Genomic DNA, 10,376 nt, shown 5'->3' with positions numbered 1-10,376 from the left:
TATTTGGCAAAAATTGTACTGGAAAACAAAAATGCAGTGTAGAGACTCTTTTGACCTGGAAACCACCCTAGCAACCACATAGCAACATACTACATACTTTCCTGAATACCACAGGGAGCGACACGACACCCGAGAAGTTCCTTTTCAACCTCTCAGAGCCCCTTATCAACCAACCAAAGTACCCTAGCAACCACATAGCACCATTCCATACACCCCAACATCTTACCTACTAACTATAACACCATAGAAACGCCCTGGCAACCACAAAACAACATTTCATAAACCCCCAGAACACCTAAGCAACCAACCACCTTAGAAACGCCGTAGCAACCACATAACAACATGTCTTAAACCCCTCAGAACACCTTAGCAACCAATTATAATGCCTAAGAAATTCCAGTTTATATTATATTTATATTACATGTAAAAAATACTCGTAATCAGATTACCGTTACCGTTTATTGACTACATGGTTACATATTATTCACACGGTAGCAATAAATTATTTATAATTATTATAAGTCCATGTAGCAATATTCTTCACAAAGTGACGTAACGTAACATTTAATAAAATTCATGCTGTTAATAACAATGAATGAAACAGATTTTTATATCGATATGGTACAAGATCCTAGTTAAAGCAATGGGATAAAGCAGTTTGTTCTAAAAGTAATCTAAAAGTAATCTAAATGTACTCTGATTACATTACCAAAATTGCATAATTTAGTAGATTATGTCACTAACTACAATATGTTTTTCTAGTTTTATAAGAATGTTTTAAGAATTATTCTGTAAAACAAGACAAAACTAGTACAAGAACTTTTTTGTAGTATGTATTTATATTTATTATTTTTACTACATACAATTAACAGACTAAATGACAACCAAATGATCAGTAATTGATTGAAATTGAAAATAATCGTCGTTCACGATTTGAACCTAATGTGAACGAAGTGTCCGCTTGCATACGTTGTTTACGCACGTGATACTCTACATCGTTGAATAAAGTCGTTATTTTTGTTTTTTCTGTGCACAAAAAGTGTTTTCTTAAAGTTACAGTTGTCCCTTGATGTGACATGGATTAGTTTAACGAAGTCGCGACGTTTTTGAGCCTTGACCTATGGAGGGTTAGAGATCTCTCAGAATTTATTCAAATATCTTAATTTGTGCTCCTTTTTTGTTGTTAATAGAATTTTCTTTTTTTTATAACAGCAATGTAAAACAAAAAGCAGTTGTCCAAATTTAGAACCCACCCCTGCTAGCAAAAAATTAATAAATAAATACAATAAAAATATTTTTTATTATATAAATAAATGTAATATATATATATATATATATATATATATATATATATATATATATATATATATATATATATATTAAATAATAAAATAATTTTTACAAAGATGACAACATTAAAAGCTAAATGTTATAAATGTACAGTTTTCACATTAGATCCATGTATACGAGAAGTTGAGGTTTCTAATGAGATAAATTTCAATAAATACACAGTTTTTTTGTGTTCTGAAGATAAACAAAGATCTTAAGGCCCATTTACACCAAGCACAATAGCGATATATTTCTAAAAAATGTTTTTTAATATGAATGAACAGTCCACACCACAACGATAATGATAACGGCACAGAGAAACCGTATCTTTGGAATCATTACAGACAATGACAGCCAATCAAAAACCGAATCCGAAAATGCGTGTGAGCTGAGAATAATAGACGATATCATTTATCGCTAATATCGTTATCTTTAACGTTTTCGTGCTTGGCGTGAACCCATTTAAAACTTGACTCTTCTTTCTAGTTATATCGTGCACTAAGATCGGCGGAAAATGACTATGACTGTGGAAAGTAGTCCCTGGCTTGCAAGGGACTAAACAAAGCAGACTTCCCTGATTATTACGCCGGAACGAAAGTACAGTTCCTAATCGCATCGGCTTACAAAACAGCAGCTTCTCATTTCCCGCTGGTCTCGGTACGCGACGTAACTACAGAAGAGTCGGGATTTTAAAAGGGACAACGTTGAAACCCTTTGGTCATTTTCGAACGAGACGCTACCGGTCTAATCGGATTCAACGATCTATGCTAAGCTACGCTAAAAGTGCTGTTCAAAAAGGGTAAAACTCAAGTTGGAGAATGGGCCCGTCTCCAAAATGAGATCGCTTTAAGTAAGTAAGTTGTCCTGCGTCCTGGGCCAAACGTGATCGACGGCAGGGACATGTGGGGACAGACTCGACTTCCTCGCACACGCTGACTTTATTAAAGGCGTTTCACCGCGGCACGCTGCACTTCCCTTATTGTGATGCAGCAGCCTACATTAGCAGGGCTTTCATGTGGCCGCGCGTGTTTAGCATATGAGCGTACGGACCCAAACGCTGCACCCACTCGGCACGGCGGCTGATCAGTCACTGCCCTATTTCTGAAACTCAGATTAAAGGTTTCTGTTTGTCTTTGGTTACTTCCAAGTTATTATAGGCCGACTATGACCTTGGTATATTCTAAATTAAAAAGGTTATGTCATGCGCTGACTGTAAAGACATATAATCTTCTCCGTCTTTGCTCTTGCTTTTTGGTTTTCTCCCTCCGGTTAATCACATCCATATAATCGACGAGGCAGCAGTCAGAGGAAAAAGTGAATCAAACGGCTCAATTACACGTATCTCACGATCTCCAGCATCTTTAGTAGTAGTTGTGACAGAAGTAAGAGCTGCTGGGTGTGGACTTCAACACACGATCGATTTAAAGGCCTGTTCGAAAGAACTCCATGCCAGATACTTGTGCAGGTTTTAGGATTTTTTAGGTGCTTTACTGGAAAATAAGAAAATAATGCCATGGGAGAAAATCATTTTTGCACTCTCTGAGGTATTGTTAACTAAAACTATTTTAAAAATACATAAATACACACACACACACATACATATATTTATTTATTTATGGGGTTTTTTTGTAAGGATTCCTTTGAATGATATTATTTTAAAATTTTCCTAAAAATTATTGGAACAAAAATAAAGTCATTAAAATTTAAAAGTATTAATAGAAAAATAATTAATCACAAAATTATTTAAACTAAAATGAAAACAAAAATCTAAAACAATAGTTAATTTAAATATTAATAAAAACTATAATAGCACATTAAAATAAGTAAAATATCACCACTAAAATAATTTTGTATTAAAAAAAAATATATATATATATTGGATTAACTGGGTTTTCAATTTACTTGAAACTTCAGAATTAGTTTTTTTTATTATTATCTTTTTTAACAAATATATTACAGTATTGGTTTCATTTAAAAGTTATTAGAAATTTTACTTTATTTCAGTTAAGTAGCTGAATATTTAGTCGTGCTTAACTAGAACTCTGATTGCCATCCAATGCATTGACATCAAGGCATTTCCGTTTGTTTGTAAATAAACGAGAGTGAGAAAATGAACAGAATATACATATTTTGACAAACTGTCCAATAACGGTCCAAATACTTGAGGCCACCATGCAACGAAATACTAGCCATCAAACCAGTACTCATCCACTTCTTTAGTAAGATCAATGACTTTTCTGTTCTCCCGAGACGTCCAGCTAATGTAGATCTAAACTAACGACCAGCCGCTCCGCGCAATCAGTTTAGACATTTGGACAAGCAGAATAAATCCATTGTGTGCGTTTAAAAGAAACACTTCTCAATCCAGCACGGCGTCCTCAGCGTCTGGAACGAAACGACCCTCATGCCTGTTGATTGGATTTGTTCAGCTGCGATCGAAATCCTTTCAGTTGAATAAATCTGCTTATTTTAAACCCCTTAAACCGTTCGCTTCCTTTCAGGCCGCTTCTGAAAAGCGACCAAAACAATGGTCCGCTTTTACTAAATACGAAATACCGTTTCGCTTTGCAGCAAGGAAAGCAAGCGGCCCGCGAAAAGGAACGACCCGAGCGTATCATCTCTTTCAGATGCGTGCTCGTGCAAATCGAAATAACTCGACTGACTCCATCTTTTTTCGCCCGCGGTTTCTGAATCCCTCCCGGCCCTCGCGTTCACGCTCAGGCTCGAGGTAAACATTTGTAAACACGGCTAATCAATTTCACGGAGAGGATATGACAATGACCTCCGCCTGTGTACGCGGGGCGTCCGACTGCGCAGTTACAAGACCTCGCCCGCAAGGCCCCCGATGTCGCGTTAAACGCACAATCATTCATTTCACGGAGCGGCCCAAAGTTTTCCCCTCCGGTTCTGCCCCTTAAACCCGCCGTCGAACTTTAGGAAGTGACAAGCGTCGCGGACAAGCTCGGCGTTCAAGTCTGTCATCCATTATCCAATGCCGTAGCGACTGTAAGAAACACTAAATACTTAACAGGCCGCTCTAATTGTGCTGCGCGCTGCCTCTTGGGGCAGATGTAATTAAGTGAGCCAAGTTAGAGCTAGTAAAACAGTAGGCCCAGATGGAAGCGCCATAACTCACTCAAATGCGCCATTAAAACGTCCCAGAAACAAGAAACTTAAAGCATTTAGAGTTATTACGACTTCCTTAGGAAAGGAAATGACGATTAACAGACTCTTGAAAAGCTTGAGTCAGAGCTTAAAAAACAACACCGAAAAACAGTAACGTAAGGCAGCTCGTGAAACGGAAAACGCGATGTTAAATGCTTTAAATGTCACTGCATAAGACAAGGCCGGGTAATGAGACGACTAACACGCTTTACCGGTGTGTGTGTGTGTGTGTGTGAGAGCGATAACAAAGACGGTTCACTCCTATATTGTGTGAATGAGGGGAAAGTCCCGCCTTCTGAAGGAAAGAGCCAATCGTTGATTGGTAAATCAGTTGGATTTACCAATCAACGATTGACGAAAAGTCAACGGAAAAAACACGCACAGACAAATCCAAATTAAACCGTGCGGCTCGTGACGACACACCGAGGCCCTAAGACACGACACGATCGATTTGTGCGAGAAACAAAACAGTATTTATATCATTTATTTACCTCTGATACGCCACGATGTCCGACTCGTTCTCAACGTCCGTCACGTGACTCCTCAGCTTGCTCCGGCGCATAGATGTGCATACGTAGATTCTAGTCAACGACTGTTTCTATGGGTTGCAATATATAAGGAGCTACATATACATCTATGTGTATACATCTATGTCCCAGAGCAAGTTGAGGCATCACGCGCCGGCTTTTGTGAATGAGTGAGGTAAAAATATTAATAATAATAATTAAATATATTGGGTGAATGATTTTATATATATATATATATATATATATATATATATATATATATATATATATATATATATATATATATATATATATATATATATATATAAAATTATTAATAATTATAATTTATCATTATCATTATCATTATTATATTTTATTATATTATATGAAATTATATTAATAGTTTTACCTCTGATACATCACAATGTTCGACTCACACACACACACACACACACACACACACACACACACACACACACACATATGTATAATGCTGTTCATGTTTTTTTTCTCTCATAGATTCTGTGCCCATTGATTGCAACGATTTTAGTTAAAAATCTTTGTTTAGTTTTTACTGACGAATCCTACGTCGTTGATGCCCTGGGAGTAAATTTATGAATATTTAAACATTTATTTATTTAGACACAAACTGAAGCTGGGCTTGGAATTGCAATTTCCCAGCATGCTTTGCCATGGCACTCGAAAGGGAGAGAAAGTGTTACAAAGAAGTGTTAGCTAGGCTATAATGTTTCTTTTGAGCCAGGTAATGTTAAGTGGGCCGTTTAGTATGTATTTGTATATGAGTTAGCTTACTCAAATATTTCAAGTTAAAGGAATAGCTCACCCAAAAACGAAAATTCTGTCACCATTTACTCAGCCTTCCGTTCCAGATCTGTATGAATTTCTTTGTTCTGACGGACACAAAGGAAGATATTTTGCAGAAAATTTGTAATCAGGTTGTTTTGGGTCACCATTGACTTCCATAGTATTTTTTTCCCTACTATGGAAGCCAACGGTGACCCAAAACAGCCTGGTTACAAAAAAGGGAGAGATATGGCTGCTAACAGTGTTTCTAAAAGTGTCGCCAAGTCTGCGGTATATCCTCGGAATTGGGCTACTTTAACAATCTTTATGCTGGATGTTTTTCATGTTCGTGGGTTGAAGCGGCCCCTAATAATATGATATTTAGCCCCCGGAACGTGACTTTTATCAGAGGAATCAGCGATTGGGCTAGTTTTGATTAGCAATGTTTGGTTGCCATAAAAACTCAAAGAAAGTCAAAAACTGTCATGACTGGAGTAACATCTTAGAGAGGATTTAGGGTGAACGTGCGTCCTCTTTTTTTCTCAGATATATCCTCCATTGCCTAAACTGTCCATGTTTTAGCTTTGTTTTCCTATTGTTTTCGTACTTGCTGAAGGTAACCATCGAACCAATCGTGGCGTGAGAAAATGGTCAATTTTTACATTTATTTTATTAAACAAGACTTTTTGTTGTTATTATTTTGCTTCAAGTAAATGATTAAAGAACATGTCGTGCTGGAGAACAAGCCAAAAATACTAAGAAAGAGTGTATAGCCGTTGCATGAATGCTCCATTATTAGACCGGTCATGCATCCTCATCTTGAGGAGGTTAAAAGCGAATAAGATAACGTGAGTGCGCAAAACTCAAAAGCACTAATCCGCAATGATTAATGACGCAGAGACTAAATAGTTATTCCTTATGCAAAAAGCAGCACTTATTTGTCTTTTAACACTCATGTCGCTTGTAGAATAGCGAGGCTTTTGGAAAATCTGCACCACCACCACCCAGGGAAACCGATCCCGCCCCTCCCAGCTGCCTCTGGACGTGCCGTAATGAGGCACAAAGACAGGGTGTAAGATACTTGCATTCTTCCCAGGGGCAACTCCAGCTGGGAGCTTGACACTAATGCAAAACCCACAGCCGAGAGACTGACATCTCCGCCAACTCCGGCTAATATTAAAGCCCTTTGAAACCAGGCCCTGTTTTAATGGGCTGGACGACAGGGGAGTGGCCGCGAAAGGCTTTATACCTGGACGAGCGGAGGAGATAATTAGACCTTAGTCACAGCCAGCGCTTTAATAAGCCCTGATGCTTCGGCGCTCGATAATAATTGAAGGTGAAATCAGGCCGCGGTCGACATTTATTAAAGCGTCTTCGTGCAATTGTTCCTGATGACATAAGAACAGAATATGAAAGCGGGGATAGTTCCTGTCGCCAGCATCCAATAATAATTGCATGGCCAAAAAAATAAAACTTGCATTGGCTTATTGATTTCGTTTTTCTTTTTATGGCATTTGATCACATTCTGTTCAGCGCTTTGAGAAGCTGCTTTTAAAGGCGCTTCTTTATTTAGCGTATTATCATCATATTAAAAACCGCATCGATATGATTTCCAAATCGGCCAAAAGTCAACATAAGTCAGCCATTTGCCATATTTGACCCCGGAGTCGCTGGGGTATATTTGCAGCAATGGCCAAAAATACATTTCCAACTGTAAATATATTAAAGGCTATTTTATGATTAGCAATATGCATTGCTAAGAACTTCGTTTGGACAACTTTAAAGGGGTTTTTCCAGATTTTCTATTAGTTGCATGCCAGCCGAATATCGTCCTATTATAGCAAACCATTGGCTACATCAATGGAAAGCTCATTTATTCAGCTTTCAGATGATGGATAAATCTCGATTTTGAAAAATGAAGCGTGAAGCGAGGCGGGGTTTGATTCGGGTAAGGATCGATTGGAGGGCTGAAAGCTAAGGGGGTTGACGTCAGCTCAAAAGCAAACTGACGAAAGTATAACAACTTGAATCACTCTGAGGGCCGTGCACGCGAAAAAAGCCGCTTTTGGTGTCACGCTGAACCTGCGTCTTATAATTTGAAGGCACGGGCTGGAGAAATGACAGGTGCTGCATGCAGTCTGGAAAAAGTCTGGCACGCGCGAAATGCAGAAAGCATGACTCGAGAAAACCTAGGAGCTAAATCCAGCGCTCGCATTCAACGCACACGTCGAAGCGGTCGGCGCTGAAGTATTTTTATCGCCCTGTGTTTTGTTTCAAGTCGGATGGACTAATGGTTGCCATCTGCTGGTGAGAACCGGTGGAAGTAAAGCATGTATTTACACAAAATAAATCTCCAGGGAGACAGCCAAGTGCACATGAAATTACAGGTCTGCAGAATCTACAGCCCCGACAGCTGACTGTCAGAGCTGGGTGTGTTTGTTATGGTGGAGGTGTTCCTGTTGCTAGCCGATCGAGAGGCCAATACTTCTGGAACGGCTTTTGGGGCCTTGGCAAGTGGCGGCCTTTTAAAAAGCCAGGTTTGAACTCAGTAACGTGCGTTTCGAGGAGCGAGCGCGTCCAGAATTTGACAGTGACAAAAAAGGCCGGCCGTATAATTTGTTTACGTTCCCATGGTTGCTCCGTGACGTCAGATGTTTATGTTGGAAAGGGAATTTGACAGCTTTACGGCAGAAGCACTTGCACGAGGCTTTGCAGGCTTGAAGTAATGCCGGTGATGCGCTCGGACGCGTCACAGATGTCTTCGCGTGAAACCCGACCCGCGAATCGCGTACTCCGCCGTGCACTATTATCACTGCCACGGCACATCTGCACCAAATGACCGTATTTGAAGGTGCCGAACTTGACTTGGCAGGTCGCAATCACGCTTTTAGCATTGTAATACCGCACATATTTTGCGAGGAAAATGAAACTCTTCGCTTTATGATGCACGAAGCAGGTTCAGATTAAAAGAGAGAGGTCGCAGGGAAAATGTGGAATTAAGACTTGGAGGTGTTTCCAGATTTAGTCACAGAAAGATTCTCAAATAAAGATTTTCAATCACTAATAAAATACATTCACTGGTGAGAATATTTACTATTCACTTAAAGGATTATTTGGTTATAATTATTAAAAAGTAATACATTACAAATATTTTAATTCTTTAAATAATTTAGTAAAATAATCATTTAAAAGACTGATTTAGAATTCATTTGAACTTAAATTATAATTTGGAAATTTTGACAATTTAATAAAATAAATAAATATTTTGGTATAAAGTGAATTAATACATTTGAGTTTTAGTCAAGACATTTGACCATATGAACATCATTTTTAATGATTATTCTAGAATATTTTAAAATAAATAAATTTTTTTCACTTCTGAAATATGGAATTTGAAATTTAAAATACAACCTGGATTTTTTTCTTTCATTTAATAAATAATTAAAATTTAAAAAGAAATGTATGTCCTAAAATGACAATAAATATTTTATATTTCCAAGTCAGTAATACAATTGACAGATTTGTGCCAATGACTATATAAACGTTTCTTTTTTACTTTTTTTTTTTTTTTAGTTTTTACAAAACTGTATTTTAAATGAGTTTATTTAAAAGAGCAATTATGTGATATGATGTAAAAAATGCTAAATAATTTTTTTTTTTAATTCTGAAATGTGGAATTTAAACATAATTAATATATAAATAAAACATCTAATAAATAATATAATTATACATATGTAGCGTTGATCATATTTTACTCAAATGTTTTTGGTGAGAATATATATATATATATATATATATATATATATATATATATATATATATATATATATATATATATATATATATATATATAATGGAAAAAAATATATATTTGAAATGTTTTTACATTATTTAAAAGGGCGGTTTTCTGAAATGATCAATTTACAAAAATGCTAAACATCAGCGAGTGCACAGCAGATATCAAATGAGATCCTACTGCACACGGAGCGATGCAGATGTTTTGAAGCACACTCTGTACACAGACACGAGATCGCGGCACATCAAAGAGAAGTTGCTTTGAGTAACTTCAGCTGAAGGGTGTGTTCGAGGGAGTAAACAGGCATTTTTGACTCATGCGCAGGGTGGTATTTGAGGATTTATGCGTAAGAATAGTCAAATGACACAGTAAGAGCTCATCACCCGGCTGTGTCACTGTGGTTAGGGAATTTCCTCTGTAATTACCTGAGCGATCCCTCTGCACCTGGAGACGATGCTGAACAAACCCACGGCTTTACTGTGACCGCTGGAATGTAAACACGCTTCCTACGACTCGCAAGGGCCAAAAACGTCAGTTCACGCTCAGAGAAATCAATACGAGCCACACGAAGTCAATAACTGCTAAATAAATGTGTGTTTTTTTTTAAATGCGGTCAATATTTACTCACCTCGCATCATTCCGTACCCACGTGGCCTCAGTTTGAACACAACGTATCTGAAACTCCACGATTCATCTCCCGTCTTATTCGTGCACGCGTGCAATCAAACTTGGCGTGTTTGGTTGGGAGACGCACGAAAGCCGATGCCGTTTGG

At 37.7% G+C, this 10,376-nt stretch overlaps 1 long non-coding RNA gene across 1 annotated transcript in view; it reads right to left on the bottom strand.

The window, feature by feature from the left end:
- LOC122334385 overlaps positions 1–5,158 on the bottom strand; it is a 38,317-nt gene extending 33,159 nt beyond the window's left edge. Inside the window, exon 1 of the long non-coding RNA XR_006248752.1 lies at positions 4,986–5,158. This is a non-coding gene — a long non-coding RNA (uncharacterized LOC122334385). The remainder of the gene's footprint in view (positions 1–4,985) is intronic.
- Between the last annotated feature and the right edge of the window lie 5,218 nt (positions 5,159–10,376).

Source organism: Puntigrus tetrazona, unplaced genomic scaffold, assembly GCF_018831695.1.
Source record: "Puntigrus tetrazona isolate hp1 unplaced genomic scaffold, ASM1883169v1 S000000520, whole genome shotgun sequence".
Classification (NCBI taxonomy): Eukaryota; Metazoa; Chordata; class Actinopteri; order Cypriniformes; family Cyprinidae; genus Puntigrus; species Puntigrus tetrazona.
Note: the sequence above shows the minus strand (reverse complement) of the source record. Positions and strands in the feature narration are given on the sequence as shown.